We start from the raw sequence: 17,696 nt of genomic DNA, 5'->3' as shown, positions 1-17,696 counted from the left end.
GAATATGTTTTATGCCAAAAATAAATTATTTTAACCTTATAACATATCGACGTGTGGTAAAAAGTGTATTCTTTATATACCATTGTAGATGGAGATGTGACATCAAATTTAAATTTGTCATTACTTTAATATGTAGGACAGCTTATTTTGAAGCGGAAATATTTTGTCACATTATCTAACTGCCACATTTATATACCAATGGTATTTCAACGGCAAATTAATTTTTTAATATCTTTGTAACTGATATTAAAAAGTTTGTTAGTTGAAAAAATTGACTTAACTGTACGTAATTGTTTTTAAAAAGTTTAAAAAGTTATTTAAATAATTTGAAGTTTATTGATCAATTTTTTTTAATTAGGTATTCTTTTTATCAAAATTTAAACTGCTTTTTTTAATACTTCACTTATCTATATTCTGAAAGCTTACCTATCAGATGTTTAAATTTAGTTAATAAAAATATATGTCTATAAACTACGCAGACGATAGTCTGACTTTTATAAAATTAATGTTAATTTTTGTGAAATATTTTGTCTCAAAAAATGCATTGTTTCGACAGAAAAACTTTCAAGATCGTCCTACTATTATCACTATAATTTTCAGGTTAAAATAAAAACCAATAATAGGCACAAATTTTATTTACACCGAAGGAAATAACATACAAACGAATAGGTTTAATCCACGAACGTTATAAATAACATAAAGACAAATCTTTATAAAAAGTCTTTATTAACTTCGTTAAGTTCCCTTTTGAATTTTTTATCGGAACGATAACTCGATATAAATCCCGGTACGAAGCAAGTTCTTTTAGTGTAAGCTTTCTTGGCACTCATATTTAAATAATATTAACCACCAAAACCAATAATCTTATATTAACTACGAATAATTAATTATTTTCGAAATTTTCACATTCACTCCAATGCAAAAGTAGCATCTATTTCTACGCCACCGCCGCCCTAGCGAGAAACCAAGCAAACAGGCAAAATTGTGTACAAAAATTTCAAGGTCGTCCTATCTCGATTCCTCTCCTCTGTGTAGGTCTCCATAGTATATACCTTAGGTCCGCTTGCCACTATGCTAAATTTAGTACTGAAATTAGTACTAAAAATATTGTATCTACAAATTAGATGCGCGCGCCGATTTAGTACTAAAAATTAAAACATGTTCTAATTTCTTGTACTGAAATTGACACAATATTAAAAAGTGAGGTTGTATTGTATATTAGGTACTTTTGTTTTGTTTATAGGTACATAATAATAATAGTGATTTCAACTTTCAACATGTGGAGAAAAAGGCAGATTGAAACATTAATAGAGTTTTACAAATCGAATCAATGATCAATGTTTGTATGTGCCAAAGCACCCTCTCTATATAACAGGAACGCACGAATTAAAGTTTTGGAAGAAATAAAGGCAGAATTAGCCAAACTAGGTGTGGATATATCTCTAATAGCAGAAATAAAAGCCAAGTTTGCCAGTTTTGCAAAAATACTTCTTCCCATCTTTTATTGTTAATAAGTTAATGGCTTGCAACTTGCAATCTCAATTAGTAAAGCTCCTATCTATGAACCTTGAGTAAAGCTCATGTAAATTTAGTAGGTAGAGCGCATGCCTATATACTGATTACAATTCGGATAGTTGCAAACACAAACTTGGCACAAACTGACTTTTTCATACTAAATCGACTCGCGCAACTAACCAATATTTTTAGTACTGAAATCAGTACTGAAATTAGTATAATGGCAAACGGGTCTTAGACAAGGAAAGAGAGAGGACGAGTAATCCTATGACCAAAAGTGAAGCCAAACTGACACCAGAGATTTTGATCATCGACGTATCTTTGGGGTATTGTTATGCATTGAGTATTTAAAATAAAAACATGAAATGTATTTAAAATGAAGAATTTGTGTACGGTAAATGTTTTATTAAGTTGCTCATATTACGTACATATGTTTCAATACATATATATGTTTTTATTACGAATTTTAGATGATGATTTACTTTATTTTTTATGAAATTTTAACCTTCAACGAACACCCACCACTGGCAACCCATTGTTATTTTTGACGTGACCGCCATGTTTCTGGTGACAAACAAACCAAAAACTGGCTTCACTTTTGGAACGTGTGTTTTAAATGAGTGTTACCCGTCCTCTCTTTTTTCCTTGTCTAAGGTATATACCTAAACAATAATACGAACCAAAGACGTATGGCGTAGATATATTAATATTATGTGACACCTGACAGAAGCTCGAAACAAATGACAATCGATGAAAAGCCAATGAACTGTCAATACGGATGGAATAGGCAGCGTCATAAAGTTAGCGAAACGGTTTTTTCAAAGTCGTTATTTTGACTTCTACCATAGCTCAAAAAATTGCACCTCGTTTGCGGATAATTGCACCATTCAAAATTTCATTTGCGGAGTTTCCGTTTTCGAGATATAAGCAAATCAAAAGTGGAGATTTCGGCGCAGCGCTAAAAATAAATGTCGATTTTCAGGGTATAAAATGCCGTAAAGTCACTAAATAACCATATCAAAAAATTGCACCTCGTTTGCGGATTATGAATAAACTGGTTTTAATTGAAAATTGTGAAAATTGAAAATGTTATAAAGGAAAAACGATTTTAATGTTGGTTGCCTATACTGTAGGGGCAAAGGAATGCCAGAATAATTTTCACTTTTGGTAAACCTAAACTGTAAGGCTAAAAGTAGTATGTACCATAGTCAAAATAACTCCTCCTGACTTAAAGGTAATCCCTCTTTTGAAATTTCATTTGCGGATATTCCATTTTTAAGTTATATCAAAATGAAATTTCTCAGGACAGCGCCAAAGTATATCGGGATATTTATTAAAAGCTGTAAAAATAACAATAACTATATCATTTAATTTCTTCTGGTTTGAGGATTACGAATAGACCTGGTTTAAACTAAAAATCATAAAGCTTAAAAAATTTCCGAAGAAAAAAGTTTTCCATTTTGGTGGTCCTAAACTGTATTTGCAAAAGTATTATCTGTATTTTAATGTATATCTAAAATAATTGCTTCTGACGTAAGAAAATCCCTCCATTCGAAATTTCATTTGCGGATTTTCCGTTTTAGAGTTATAAAAAATAAAAAATTTCGGCGCCGCACCAAAGTGTTTATTTCCTTTTTGTAAATATCAAAAGCTATAAAACCACTAAATAATCATATCTTTTAATTCCTCCTCGTTTGAGGATTATGAATATGAATATACCTTTTTACTAAACTAAAATTTTTAACTTTTAACTAAAAATCATAAAAATTAAGAATTTTCCGAAGAAAAAAGATTTCCATTTTGGTGGGCCTAAACTGTATTAGCAAAAGTATTATCCACCATATCTAAAATAATTCCTCCTGATTTGAGGATAATCCCTCCATTCGAAATTTCATTTGCGGATTTTCCGTTTTCGAGATATAACCAAATAAAAAGTTGAGATTTCAAATAAATTTTCATTTTCTGGGTATAAAAAGCCGTAACATTGCTAAATAACCATATCACCTAATTGCTCCTCGTTTGCGGATTATAAATAAACTGGCTTTAATTGAAAATAATAAAAATTGAAAATTTTATAAAGAAAAATGATATTAATGTCGATTGTGGTTGCCTACACTGTAGTGGCAAAGGCAAAGGAATAGTAGTGATGTTGATTATAGTTACTTTCGAGGATTCGTTACAAATCGTTACTTTTGTATAAAATAATCATTTACAAAATAAAAATGTATACCATTTTTATTCAGTTACAATGCGAAGGCACAACAATCTTACTTTTCATTTAGAATACGGAGTGCAATCCAGCTACCGAGAGCTTTTCCCACACATTGCAACTGAAACAAATAGGGTAGGGGACTTCTAGCAATTGAAAGATGAAGTTTTTCAATCCTAATAGCAACATTAATAATATTGAAAATATTAAAAATATTACTAAAAGATTTTTAAATTGAAAAACTTATTGGTACATTTTCCTGGTGACACCTCCAAGACTTCTACAATTTGCAATCCAAATGGATGCTGCAGTGAAGACAAAGGGAAGGAATTCTACAGTATGCAATTCACATCCCCGTCTGCAGCTTGGTATAAAGTTCCAACGGAAAATGCACCTAGTTACTCTACGGAGTAATACGACATACGCTGTGAACTCGTAGGTAGAGGGGATAATTAAAAAGTCGCGAGCGCCAGTAGTGACAAGTATGTAAACCTTTACCGAAAATTTGACATAAATGTCAAAGTGATTAATTTAAAACATTGAAATTAAAAACATTAATAGGAAATAATATTAGTTGGTCAAAGCTCTGGTGTATATGTTTACCTTAAATATACTTACGTTTTAAATACTGAATTTTAAGTTTTTTTAATATTTTGTAATATGTAATTATAAATTAATCTAAGCGCCATCTACACGATAATTGTGAAAGTATCCGAAGTAAGAAATTAATATTTCATTAATAGAACGTTAAAATGGTTAGCAAAATCTTTAAAAAATCGATTACAATTTAATTACTTTTTTGTGTTGTAAGAATTAAGCGATAACAATTAAATAATAAATTTAAAAATTACCGGTAAAAGTTGCATTAGTAATCCGCTAGGAGCGACACCAGCGAAGCTCAGAGCGTATTAAATAAAAATGTATACCATTTTCAGTTGCAATGCGAAGGAAAAACAATCTTACTTTTCAATTAGAATACGGAGTGCAATCCAGCTCTCTGAATCGCGATTTTCGATTCTTATTGGAATATCATCGGAGAGAGCGTAGGCTTGTTATCCATATCCTAACTGACCAACACCGAGAGCTTTCCCATACATTGCAACTGAAACAAATAGGGTAGGTGACTAGCGTCATCTGGCAATTGAAAGATGAAGTAAGAAAAGTAAGATTGTTTTGCCTTCGCATTGCAACTAAATAAAAATGGTATACATTTTTATTTTATAGTCGTATTACTCCGTAGAGTAACTAGGTGCATTTTCCTTTGGAACTTTACCAAGCTGCAAACGGGGATGTGAATTGCATAGTGTAGAATTTCTTCCCTTTGTCTTCACTGCAGCATCCATTTGGCTTGCAAATTGTAGAAGCCTTGGAGGTGTCACCAACGGGTGAACCCTGGAGAACCTGAGCAACCTTACCGGAGATTGGGTAACCAACCCCAGTGGAAAGTAGGGTAAGGGCTGACGAGGAAGGGAGAAATGGTCCTCCGAAAAGGGGGTTGGGCGATAGGCCAGTAACCTATTCTTGTAAAAAAGTACTACTACGAAACCTTCAGATAGGCCTCGGAATGGACGGATATCAAGACGACGACTTTGGCAACGGAATATGGAATTTATGCTGGGAACATGGAATGTCAGAACGCTAAATAGACCAGGAGCACAGAGGATCCTTCTACACGAACTGAAAAGATATAAAATAGGAATCACTGCAGTACAAGAAACTAAATGGTTGGGAAAACGTAGCCGGGACACTAAAACACACACTATACTGTATAGCGGTAAAGATGAAGGAAATAAAGAATTTGGAGTAGCCTTTATCGTAGATAATAAAATGAAGCACCTGATAACAAATTTTCAAGCCATTAATGAAAGAATCTGCAAGCTTAGGATAAAAACGCATTTCTTAACATAACCCTTATAAATGTGCACTGTCCCACAAATGAACAGGAAGAAGACACTAAGGTAGCCTTTTATCAAGATCTAGAACGAATCTATGACTCAATACCAAGAAACGATATTAAAATGGTGATAGGCGACACAAACGCCAAGATCGGAAAAGAAGAAGAGTACATAGGGGTAATAGGGAAACATAGGGAAACACAATAAATAATGGCGACGAGTATATTAGATGTAAAAAGCAGACGTGGCGCAAGCTGTGACTCAGACCATCTACTAGTGCAGACACGGTTTAGATGCAAAATCAGTCGAAAGGTAAAGGAAAAATATCCAAAACAAGAAAAACTAACCTTAGATAACCTAAAAGTCCCTGAGGTACAAGAAAGATTTGAGAGAACAGTGGATGAAAAATTACTAGAAGAAAACAGAGCAGACTCCACAATAGAAAATCAATGGAACACCATAAGCAGTATCATACTAAACACAGCGAAAGAAGTCCTAGGAACAAAGACACAACGGAGAGAAGAAACATGGTTCGATGAAGAATGCAAACAAGCTATACAGGAAAGAAATAAAGCACATAAGAATTACATACTCAGACGTACTAGAGAGAGAAAAACAGAATTTGAGTACAAGAGACGAAGAGCAGATAAACTGTGCAGGCAGAAAAAGAGAAAGTACGAAAACCAACGGATACTAAATATAGAAAGGGAGTTTAAGGAAACGATGAAACACGTAGTTCATACCAACTTATCAAACATTTAAGACAGGGATACAAACCGAAGACTAGCCTCTGCAAAAATAAGAAGGGTGAAATCTTTAGCGATATGGACGAAATTAAGATAACCTGGATGACATATTTTAAGGAAGTATCAAACAAAGGGGCACAACCACCATTACAACAACAGAGGCAGCAGCAGACATGGCAGGAGGTACAACAACAAGAACTGGGGGAAGATGGAGAAGAAAATGAATTAACTAGACCCCCAAAGCTAGAGGAGGTCCAAACGGCAATCCACATACAAAAAAGCCATAAAGCACCGGGAATAGATAAAATACCGGCAGAACTACTCAAGCAAGGAGGAAGGAATTTGACACAACAGATGTACCAGCTAATACGAGAGATATGGATAGAAGAAGAAATCCCCCAGCAATGGAAGAAAAGTATAATCTGCCCTATTCATAAAAAAGGAGAAAAACTGTTGTGTCAGAATTATAGAGGCATCTCTTTACTTTGTTCGGGATACAAAATATTCACAAACATTCTTAATCGAAGACTTCAATTAACCTCTCACGGAAAAAATCATCGGTGAATATCAAGCAGGGTTTAGGCAAAATAGATCTACCATTGACCAACTATTTACAGTTAAACAAATACTAGCCAAAGCATGGGAATATGACATGGACGTTTACAATCTCTTTGTAGATTTTAAAGAAGCCTATGATTCAATAGATAGAACAATTCTACCTAATATAATGGAAGAATTTAGCATACCATCAAAATTAATACGACTAGTGCAAATGACAATGACAGAAACAGAAGCACAGGTATGTATTCAAGGACAGATCACTGATGCGTTTACTATAACGCAAGGACTGAAACAAGGCGACGGACTGGCTCCAACGCTTTTTAATCTTGTTCTTGAATATGTAATTAGACGGTTGACGGTGAGAGGAAATAACATACTTACAAACAAATCTACCCAATTAGCAGCATACGCAGATGATATAAACATAATGAGCAGAACAATAAATGCAGCGGAAGAAACCTACGTTGAGTTGAAACAGAGTGCAGAAGCAGTAGGGCTAGCAATAAATACAAATAAAACAAAACTATACATACAAACCAGATCAAATAGACCGGCGCAACAACACTTTATTGACGATATACAACATGTGAATAGATTCACGTACCTAGGAATGGATCTGGTTGCAAGCAAAGAAGAACCGGAAATAAATAAAAGGCTTGTGCTGGAAAATAAAGCCTATTTCGCGATGGGCCACATATTCAAATCGCGAGACGTACACCGGAAAACAAAACTCCGGGTATATAAAACAATAATCAGGCCCATAGTAAGTTATGGCTGCGAAACATGGGTGGTGACACAGAAATCTGCCAATGCATTAGATGTGTTTGAAAGAAAAATATACCGTAGGATACTGGGCCCAATAAGTGAAAATAACAACTTGCGAATTAGGTATAATAGAGAAATATACGAGCAATATAGCGAACCAACTCTAGCACAATACACTAAACTGCAGAGATTACGGTGGGCAGGGCACGTGGTCCGCATGCATGAGAATTGAATCCCCAGAAAATTTCTAAATGCAAGAATGCAGGGAAAAAGACCTGTTGGAAGACCTAAAAAGAGATGGGAAGACGAAGTCGATGAGGATGCCAGGAACTTCCTGGGAACGCGTTCATGGAAAAGAACAGCGGTAAATCGAAATGATTGGAGAAACTTGTTGAAGGAGGCCAAGGCTCAATTTGGGCTGTAGTGCCATTGGGTGGATGGATGGATGGATGGATGGATGGATGGATGGAGGTGTCAGCAGGAAAATGTACCAATAAGTTTTTCAATTTAAAAATCTTTTAGTAATATTTTTAATATTTTCAATATTATTAATGTTGCTATTAGGATTGAAAAACTTCATCTTTCAATTGCCAGATGACGCTAGTCACCTACCCTATTTGTTTCAGTTGCAATGTGTGGGAAAAGCTCTCGGTGCTGGTCAGTTAGGATATGGAGAACCAGCCTAAGCTCTCTCCGATGAGATTCCTATAAGAATCAAAAATCTCGATTCAGAGAGCTGGATTGCACTCCGTATTCTAATTGAAAAGTAAGATTGTTTTGCCTTCACATTGTAACTGAATAAAAATGGTACACATTTTTATTTTGTAAATGATTACTTTATACAAAAGTAACGATTTGTAACGAATCCTCGAAAGTAACTATAATCAACATCACTACTATTCCTTTGCCTTTGCCCCTACAGTGTAGGCAACCACAACCGACATTAATATCGTTTTTCTTTATAAAATTTTCAATTTTTATTATTTTCAATTAAAGCCAGTTTATTTATAATCCGCAAACGAGGAGCAATTAGGTGATATGGTTATTTTGCAATTTTACGGCTTTTTATACCCAGAAAATGAAAATATATTCGAAATCTCAACTTTTTATTTGGTTATATCTCGAAAACGGAAAATCCGCAAATAAAATTTCGAATGGAGGGATTTTCTTACGTCAGAAACAGTCATTTTAGATATACATTACAATACAGATAATACTTTTGCAAATACAGTTTAGGACCACCAAAATGGAAAATTTTTTCTTAGGAAAATTTTTAGCTTTATGATTTTTAGTTTAAACCAGGTCTATTCGTAATCCTCAAACCAGAAGAAATTAAATGATATAGTTATTGTTATTTTTACAGCTTTTAATAAATATCCCGATAATGGAAATATATACTTTGGCGCTGTCCCGAGAAATTTCATTTTGATATAACTTAAAAATGGAATATCCGCAAATGAAATTTCAAAGGAGGGATTACCTCTAAATATATATGATTATTTAGTGGTTTTATAGCTTTTGATATTTACAAAAAGGAAATAAACACTTTGGTGCGGCGCCGAAAATTTTTATTTTTTATATCTCGAAAACGGAAAATCCGCAAATAAAATTTCGAATGGAGGGATTTTCTTACGTCAGAAACAGTCATTTTAGATATACATTACAATACAGATAATACTTTTGCAAATAAAGTTTAGGACCACCAAAATGGAAAATTTTTTTCTTCGGAAAATTTTTAGCTTTATGATTTTTAGTTTAAACCAGGTCTATTCGTAATCCTCAAACCAGAAGAAATTAAATGATATAGTTATTGTTATTTTTACAGCTTTTAATAAATATCCCGATAATGGAATTAGGTCTGTTCCTTTGTTTTAAGTGTAACACTAGTTCTTGAAAAGTGTAAGAAAAGTGTAAAAGTGTTACACTTTCTTGTTTCTTTGTTTTTCTAGTGTTTACACTTTTTTTCACGATACACTCAACTTCTGTCGTAGAACGCGTACAACTCGTTTCTTTGAAATGCTGTAGGAAAAAAAGTGTAACACTTTTCTACACCTACCTCCGAGACGGTGGTGGATATTACACTCGTCCTGCGCAGTATCATCCAACCGGAGCCAGCTGTTTAGCCGTTAAATGTGTTTGTTTACAAAAAAGATATATTTCTTTTTAGTTTAATTTAAACTAGATTTATAAATTGAAAAAACTAAAGTAGCTTTAGTTTTAATTTAATTTTGCTTAACCTCCGAGTGGCACTTTCCTGTAATTTTAAAATTATCACTTTTCAGTGATTTTTTTAATATGCTTTTATGTGCTTTAATATGCTTTTAAGTTCAACAAAGCATTTCCTTTAATTACAATTAAGCCAAAACATCGCAAATCCTGGGCCCTGGACTACTAAAGGTATCCGGTATCCGCATATCAGCCATGAATATGCGTTCACTACTCTACATCAAGAAATTTACTTTCCAATGGCTCTGTCACTGCATATATCAGCAAGTATAGGAAAACCTATTTAAAACTTATAAAGTCAGCTAAAAAATCGTACTATCAAAATTGTCTGAGAAGCTCTAAAAGTGTTGCAAAAGAAACTTAGTCCATAATAAACGATCTTCGAAATAAAATTCACCCAGCTTAAACATTTTTCCTTTCAGACCCTGGAAATCTAAATGAATACTTTGTTAATGTGAGTAAAAATATAACATCAACAGCTTCGTGCAATTGTACTTGAGACACTGTGTCAGGTGAGGTGTTTGAAAATTTGAGTAACTTGATTCTGGGGTGTGAATTTCTAAAACTTTTAAGTGTGGTTTTTAACCGTTGAGAAAAATTATTTATTTAGTGTTGTGTTTATAATTTAATATATGTTTTAAAATGAGTTTTGTTTTATTTTTTGAGAAAAAATTAAAAATACAGCATACTTACAGTACTTTTTTTGAAATGCTATTTTCCAAAGTTTATAAAATTTCTTACGCTCGATTTTATATTAATAAAGTTAAAGTGGACTTTAAATTTAAAGTTTTCTTTAACTGTAACAATTGCTTTTTTTAAGGTAACACACACTTTAACTTTATTATGAAATCGAGCGTTAGTCAAAATTCTAAATGCTCAGTAAATAATAACAACAATTAGGTACTTGTATTGAAAACAACATATTTTGTAATTTGAAAAAAAAACAACATATTTGCAACATAGATAACAAAACAACATGCTTTGTTACATATTTTAAAAAACTCTCCATCATGCATGCTCCATGAGAAAAGAAAATATAAAACTAATTTCATCCTTATTATGTCTCAGATGGCGTAGCTACTTTTGCTATAACTACTCAATGCTTTGCTACTCTACCTACCTACATACAATTTGTATTGTTTTATCAAAAATCAAGCATTTACATACTCTGCAAATTGTATATTTTTTCTTTGCATTTTCATATGAAAAAACCGCGGTATTTATCTTGAACTTTTTTTGAACGAGGTGCAATACTTAGGTAATATTATTATTAATAAAACAAAGTATATTAAAATACAATGTTAAAAACTTTAATAATATTAGCAATATTTAAAAACTTCAATATATTATATTATAGTATACATATTATGAATCAGTAGAAACGATTATATTTAAATTTGGTAAATTATAACTCCAATCGACCAGAGCACGACCACACAACCCAAAACACAAGTACGCAAATATGGTTGTGTGAAGTGTGGCTCGAAGCCGTGCAATTTACGAGACTCGCTCGATCTGTAGATCCTTGTGTCCTCATCTCGCCAATTAATGATTCTTTTGAGAAAGGTAAATTTCCAGAGTACCTAAAGACAGCTATCATTATTCCTCTTCATAAGGATGGTGAAAAATCTAATTCCTGCAAGTATATACCTATTGCATTACTACCGGTACTCCAAAATTATTGAGAGACTCATAAAAGCATGACTTATGTCCTTTCTTGTTGAAAACAACATTTTATTACAAAAGTTCGGCTTTTTAAAGAATAAATGTACTGCTGATGCCATGTTTTCTGTACTACATGAGGTTTATCAAGCACTGAGCAATAATCTTCACACTGCCACTGTTTTTTGTGACTATGCCAAAGCTTTTGATTGTGTAAATCATGAAATTTTGATAAAAATAACTAAATTTATATGGAATTCGAAGAATTTCTTTGAATTGGTTTCAATCTTACTTGGATAGTTGGAAACAACTGGTTAGAGCAAATAATACAGACTTTAGTCTCCAAAATATTGTATGTGGGGTCCTCTACAAACCACAAGGTTCAGTATCAGGTCCTCTACTTTTCCTTACGTTTATTAATGACATCCCTAGTTTAAAAATTAATGGAAAAAATTTTCTTTTTGCTGATGATACCAGTATTACTTGGAGCAACTCAAATATTGCTACTATACCTTCTGATCTACTCACGATAAAAACCTGGTCCGATTCTAATTTACCTTTTTTTAACATAAAACAGTAGCATTATCCTATACAGGAGCTCGTCAATCTTTACCTCTTAACACATTCACAGACACAACTGCATATGAAGCCACTTACTCCATAAGATGTGTCTACATCTAAAGTGTGTCTGTGAATGTGTTAATAACAGCCAGATCAGTATCGTTGATTCTGTAAAGTTTCTTGGTATTTTTTTTAGATAGCAATCTTAAGGGTTAAAAGGGTCTAAAGGGATAAACATTCACTGAAAGCGATATTATCTTTAATACCCGTGGTGCCTTCAACATTTAATGTCTGACTAAATTATTCTTTATAGGCAAAAAAATTTAAGGAATTTTGAATTAATTAGTTTTTAAATAAGTACATTTACCAGCAACAGTTGTAACGTAATTGTGTCAACTCGACAGTATTTAACTAGTTATTTGAATTTAATACCCTAGCTAGGGCATTATTTTTCAAAATAAATATTGAAAAATAACGCCCTAGGGCATTATAATATAACTTACTTTGAAATCATGTACAGTGGAACCTTGATTATCCGTCTCTCCATTAACCATCACCTCTGTTAACCGTCAGGGTACATACAGACGTTGTATTGAGTTATACATTAGCAATCATTTAAATGCAAAAAAATAAAAAAAAAGGTAATTTGATTTGTGATGAGGACACAAACGGCTATCCATTGCTGACAGATAAAGAACTCATTGAAATGGCAACAAAGGCGGACCAAACCTATTCGGAAGCTGACACAGTAGCTATATTGATGCTTGGACACAAGGAAGCTTGACTGTAGCTATATTGATGAACCTATTGTAACTGACAAAGATTTGCGTAAATAATCTAGAGAAGCTGCATCGCATATGCAATAATTCATCGAGTGGTATTCTCAACAAGAAGAAGCCAATAAAGTAGATTGCATGATCTTATGCCTTATGCCGATTAAGAAATTCAGCCGTCGCAAAATATGAAGCAGCAGTAAAACAAACACAAATTTCAGAATATTTTAAATTGATTCGATTGTATGAACACAAATCCCTCTTATATTGTCAAACAAACCATACAAATGAAATTTGAGAGTTGTACTATGAATTTTTATTTTTTTTTAATGTTCTGTTAACCGTCTTTGCGATTATCCGTCATACCCTTGGTCCGGTGCCCTGACAGATAATCGAGGTTCTACTGTAATAATATTAATGTCCGACTGGTATATTATTTGACAAATAATGACATGATTTTGAAGTCAGTTTGATAAATAATGACATGATTTCGAAGTCAGTTAAGTATGATATAATGCCCTAGGCTCTAGGGCATTATTTTGAAAAATTACGCCCTAGGGTATTAAATTTAAATAACTAGTTAAATACTGTCAAGTTGACAAATAACAACCCAAGTAAAACTATGGTTACCACAATTACGTTACGACTATTGCTGGTAAATGTACTTATTTGAAAACTAATTAATTCAAAATTCCTTCAACTTTTTGCCTATAAAAAATAATTTAGTCGGACATTAAATGTTGAAGGCACCACGGGTATTAACGATAATATCGCTTTCAGTCAACTTATATCCCTCAGGCCAAAGGCCCTCGGTATATACACCATTGACCTCAAGTGTTATTATCCTTATAATACCCTTGGTACCTTAACTATAATCTCACAATCAGCCCATAGAAGGTGTCAAACAAATAAAATATTTGGGAATCATACTTGATAATTTATTAACAATTAAACGATTACTTTATTGATTACAGTTAATTTATTTAATGGAAATTAAGGTAATAATAATAATAATGTTTATTCAAAAATAATCAAATATAAAATCTTCCTGAGACTAAAAACATATTTAAGTGTATAATTAATAAGAATTAACATGAAATAACTCCTGTTATTTATCCAAATCTTTACTAGTCAAACACATTTGTTTTGAAATTCCAGCAGTTTCTTCTTTTTATACCTTTTAAATATCTGGTGGTTGTTCCTAAAACAAAGACATAAATAAAAATTCTACATTGTGTACCATAAAAAAATCATAAAAATGTGGAAAGTATCACAAGAATAAAGAAAAGTCCCAGATATAAAATTCACTATTAAAATAAAAATAGTAAATAATTATTTATATCTGACACTTTTCTTATTGGAACTTCTTTCTGGTAACATCCTTAATCTCTGACTTTTACAATTTATAAGATAAGAGATGATGAATAAAGAAAGGGAAAAGGACTCTGCAGTATACAGTTACATTCTGCTTTCATTAATCTAGAAAAAAGATCAGAAAGATAATTCAAAGTCCGAAATTGTAAAAGTCAAAAAGAGATTAAGGATGTACCAGAAAGGGGTTCCAATAAGAAAAGTTTCAGATTTAAATAATTATTTACTATTTTAATAGTGAATTTTGTATCTGGGACTTTTCTCTTTTCTTTAAGAGATATCGCTGAAGCATCCTAATAGTAGATAACTATTTTTGAAATTCCACTTAAATAGACAATTTGATTTCGTTTTGATTCAGAGGTGTGCAGGCAGCTCCACTGGGGACGCCGTAAGGCAGAAACAACTGTCTGGAGATTGTGTATCGCCTCTGGATCGAAAGGAAACATAAACTGTCTCTTCACTATCACAAGAGTATTTTAATATTTTTATTGAATAAAAGTAGTCAAAAAAAAAAGGACTAGTTGGTGGAGCGAAGAGATAAAAATAGCTGTGAAAGAAAAGAAAGTACCATGGAGAGCTTATCTAGAAAATAACAGTTAATAAGCAAGGAAGCTTGTGAAAGAAAAAGTTAAAAAAGCTAAATTGGAACAGTGGGAGAGATTTGGAGAAAAGATGGAGCAAGACAGTAGTAGGACAAACCAAAAATTGTTCTATTAAGGTCTGAAAAAATGAGAGGTAAATCAGGTAGTACTGTCGTGCAAATAAAAAAAAATAAAATGGAGAAACACTTACCCAACCACAAGATATAGTTAATAGATGGAGTAAATATTCCAAAGAGTTGAGTAATGAAATAACAATGGAAGAATTAACGGAAGCCATTGCAAAAATAAAAAATGGTAGTGGCAGGAATAGATAATATCAAAACACGATTGTTGAAATATATGGGGGAATCTGCATTACACTACTTACACAAATTACTGATAACAATTTGGAAACAGAAACGCATCCCAGAAGATTGGGCAACAGCAGTAATGGCTCTTCTGGTAAAGAAGGGAGGTAAAAAAGTAATGTTCAAATTATCGAGGTATTTTCATGCTAAGTGTACTGGCTAAGATTTATGAATGAACACTGGAGATGAGACTGAGAAAGAAAGTGGAACATCAACTAGACGATGCACAAAAAGGTTTCTGACCGGGCACAGTGTCCAAGATCATATCTTTACTATAAGACAATGGAAAAAGCCTTTGACAAGGTACCTGGACATCACATTTGGAAAGGGCTTGAACTGTTCGATGTTGGAGGAGAACTAATTGATGCAAGTAAAATTTATGTACTGGAACATTGTGCGAGCATTAAACTGTGAATCAAACAAATTTGCTAATACACAAGGAGTAAGGCAAGGTGGAGTTTTAAGCTCACTGCTATTCATTATATTATATATATGAATGAACCAATAAAAAAAATGCAGTAGAGTCCCGAAAATTAGATTTAGGTTACCATTGATTAAAAAGTATAACTCTGAGTAAATGTGTATCTGCAGATGACATTGCATTGATACCAAGTTCAGAGAAATCTTTACAAAGCAACCTAAATTTATAGATGAGAGAACTTGCAGACAAAGGAATGAAAATAAAATTAGCAAAGACTAAAACTTTACTTATTTCCAAGACACTGAGAGAAATCCATATAAACCTAGACGGAAATTTAGTAGAACATATGAATGATTTTGAATATTTATAAACTATAATAGACAAAAAATGCAAAAAAAAATGAACAACAGAATTGCTAAAACATCACGATTATATCACTCCCTCACTACAGGTTTCATTAGCAAAAGAGAAATTAGTGAGAAGACAAAAGGGACAGTATATTATATACCTCCCTTCTCTGCTTCATGGAAGTGAAACATGGCTGGCTTTCCTAATAATTAAGCTTGAATTATCACATCTTTATTATTATTGTAGACATTTAAAATCCTTATTAATTGAATTACATTAAACTTACCACTTATAAAATGTTTACTTTTCATATTTTAATTTTAGTTCCCTTATATCTGTTCTTCTTGTGGCTTTTATCCATTGTCCCCGGCTTTGTTTGGATAATTCATTTAAATGTATTGCATGGGGAGCCTTGGGAACAGTACAAAATAAGACTTTTCCCTGTCTGCCCTACTCCCACAATTTACAACAATACAAGTTACATGTATAAGCTTCCCAAGAAAGAAAAACTGATAACTGCTATGGACTAATTCAGTTCTGTAGGCGATAAACTACTTTATATTTGATTTGCTGCACACAATTTCGCTGCACAATCGACAATAAAAACAAACAGGATATTCTTTACAAATGTAAATATTAGGATTAGGTTATGTTATGTTATGTGCCCCCAGTTAGGCCATATTCGGAAGTTCCTTGTCCCTTTGCTTGATTGGCACACCGATAATTTTCGTTTAATACTGTCCGCTGTCATGAGCCGCTGTCATTTTACACTCAAATGTCCATAGAATTTCGTACACTTACACTCAAAAGTGTAACACTAAAAAACAAAGGAACAGACCTACAGGAGGAGTTATTTTGACTATGATACATACTACTTTTAGCCTTACAGTTTAGGTTTACCAAAAGTGAAAATTATTCTGGCATTCCTTTGCCCCTACAGTATAGGCAACCAACATTAAAATCGTTTTTCCTTTATAACATTTTCAATTTTCACAATTTTCAATTAAAACCAGTTTATTCATAATCCGCAAACGCGGTGCAATTTTTTGATATGGTTATTTAGTGACTTTACGGCATTTTATACCCTGAATATCGACATTTATTTTTAGCGCTGCGCCGAAATCTCCACTTTTGATTTGCTTATATCTCGAAAACGGAAACTCCGCAAATGAAATTTTGAATGGTGCAATTATCCGCAAACGAGGTGCAATTTTTTGAGCTGTGGTAGAAGTCAAAATAACGACTTTGAAAAAACCGTTTCGCTAACTTTATGACGCTGGAATAGGCACAAAGACAACTAATGCAGCCACGATACAAGAGAGAGGTCCTAGAGAGAGACAGACAAGGTGGTGGAAACTTTGACAGGCCGTGTAATTTGAGTTGCCTATATCAACTTAAATCGGGGAAATATAAAAGTCTAAATATAAAAGTAACATAATCAAGGACTTCTTCACTTTGTATAAAACAGTCACTAATTTAGTATTTAAATAGTTTTAAAATTATTTAACTCCCAAATACTTTAGGAAAGTAGGTATTTGTTTTGATAAATACAAATAACAATTCTGAAAAGTATCTAAACACCAAGTATGGCACTGTGTACTCTATTTATCCCCTAAATACAAGAAAGTGGTTAAATTTTGAAATATGTACTGCCAATCAGCATTAGGCCTTAGCCAAGTTAAAATATAAGTTAA

The 17,696-nt window shown here is 32.8% G+C and overlaps 1 protein-coding gene and 1 long non-coding RNA gene across 8 annotated transcripts in view; one reads left to right on the top strand and one right to left on the bottom strand.

The window, feature by feature from the left end:
* Positions 1–17,696, top strand: part of LOC114331221 (nucleolar complex protein 3 homolog) — a 229,787-nt gene that overhangs the window by 98,025 nt on the left and 114,066 nt on the right. The gene's annotated exons all lie outside the window — the stretch shown is intronic.
* The window catches only part of LOC126887381 (uncharacterized), a 37,245-nt gene continuing 33,386 nt past the window's right edge, over positions 13,838–17,696 (bottom strand). Inside the window, exons 1-2 of one of the 2 annotated variants that reach the window (XR_007699040.1) lie at positions 16,289–16,836; positions 13,838–14,114 (exon numbers count right to left, since the gene is read on the bottom strand). This is a non-coding gene — a long non-coding RNA (uncharacterized LOC126887381). Of the gene's footprint in view, positions 14,115–16,288; positions 16,837–17,696 lie in introns of those variants that run through there. The other variant, XR_007699041.1, reaches the window with a different exon arrangement.

This window comes from Diabrotica virgifera, chromosome 6, assembly GCF_917563875.1.
Source record: "Diabrotica virgifera virgifera chromosome 6, PGI_DIABVI_V3a".
NCBI classification, from domain to species: domain Eukaryota; kingdom Metazoa; phylum Arthropoda; class Insecta; order Coleoptera; family Chrysomelidae; genus Diabrotica; species Diabrotica virgifera.
Note: the sequence above shows the minus strand (reverse complement) of the source record. Positions and strands in the feature narration are given on the sequence as shown.